The 1,696-nt window shown below is 40.7% G+C and overlaps 1 protein-coding gene across 3 annotated transcripts in view; it reads left to right on the plus strand.

Moving 5' to 3' along the window:
- LOC118419050 overlaps positions 1-1,696 on the plus strand; it is a 34,385-nt gene that overhangs the window by 9,092 nt on the left and 23,597 nt on the right. The gene's annotated exons all lie outside the window — the stretch shown is intronic.

Here is a 1,696-nt window from a genome sequence, read left to right on the forward strand (position 1 = left end):
GGCTTAGCCGACCTTCGGGTGGAAAAACTCCTGCGCCGATTGGTCGGCTTCGCCGACTTCCCCGACCTTCGGGTAGTCCCCAACCCCGGCAATGCTCAGCGATACGGTGTACGGGCGAATCAAAGACAATTCCTTGGCCTACCGCCTATGGTTTGACGTGTCTTTTGCATACACTGAGCTTTGATATAGCCTTTCTGCCCTTTGTACATAAAGATATATGAATTACACTCCATTTGACTCATAGTATTAAAGCTCCCTATGAACCTTCCTATCTATCAAGGCACTGCAAAAGTTGTCGTGTATTCATGGCTGTGTTTATTTATGGAGTCTAACTGCCCCTTGGCCATGAACCTGTCCTGCTCCTTCTATTTCTTTACTGGTCTGATTTGAATGCACAAAGTTATGTTGCAACAACACTCTTGATAAAACCTCCTTGGTTGCAAGTAGACTATGTAGATATGCGCTTTTGTCCCGCTCAGTAAATGTCCAATTTATGTGGTTCTTTCATGGCACATGCATATGCTACTTGCAACGCCCTGTTTGGTACTGACAGTAACTAGCTCCCTTTATATATGTTCAATCAAGGAAATGTAGGACAACATGGCCATGGGACTGTGTGATATAGTCATGGTGCATTGCAGTGCTTAAGGAGGGATATGCATGGACGGATACTAATGTACATGTAAATGGGCATGGACATGCAATCATTTTGTTTCCTGCTTGAAGGCTTATTAATAGTAAGACGTAGACTGCTTGACGTGAGTGTTAAATTGTTAATTTCCAAAAGACTTGTACTCAAAAGGCTGTGTTTATAGGTTAGATACCATGGTTACATATTGATTTTTTTAAAACTCAGTAACTCCCTCTCTTTTGTATTGATACATCGATAATACATATTCCGCCTGCATGTAGGTAGTGTATGAGTAGTACAGCATGAGGGGAGGCAACCAGGGAATGGCTGTTCAATCATTGACAGGTGACACAGTGTTGACAGAACCTGAAGGTCTGGCTCTGACAGGCACAGAAAATTTGCTGAGATTTGAACCTTTCAAAAGCTACTAGTACTAGTGATATCACAAGGAGCTAATTTGGAATCTTCTGTTATTAACAACATGCCTTACAACCTTGGCAATTGCTGAATACTTTCATTATGACTTTCCCTATGTAATATTGCTTTGTTTGTGCAGACAACACAATTAAGAGCCTACATTATTCAGAGTCTGTTCATTGTGTTCTAATTGGTCATACTTTGGATCCATCGAAATAGAAGCCCTTTTAACAAACCATGCATCATTTTCTAAAGGCTAGGAGATGATGCCCTTGGATTCTATATAATTAGGCAGTCCATGACTTTGGCTAATAACCATTAGCATTATTGGCTGGCACCCACAAGAGGCATGTGAGTAAAGAGAATGTTTAATCCAAATAAAGATGGTGTATGTCTTCTAGATTTTCAGGTCCTTTGGCCTTGTTTGTCTCTTGAAAGCATGACAGCTACCATCGCAAGAGCTGTTATAACATGTTCAAGTACAGAACAGCTATTTAAAGTCTTTCCATTTTTATTCCAAGTATGAACTAGAGCTATCACATTTGGAGTAATCTGTACTTGCCCCCTAGATGCTCATTTTTGTGCTTGTCTATGGAAGAGAATGGCAGTATTTCCAGTTTTGTTGAAGAGATGGCTTGAGTGATGTTA

Source organism: Branchiostoma floridae, chromosome 7, assembly GCF_000003815.2.
Source record: "Branchiostoma floridae strain S238N-H82 chromosome 7, Bfl_VNyyK, whole genome shotgun sequence".
NCBI lineage: Eukaryota > Metazoa > Chordata > Leptocardii > Amphioxiformes > Branchiostomatidae > Branchiostoma > Branchiostoma floridae.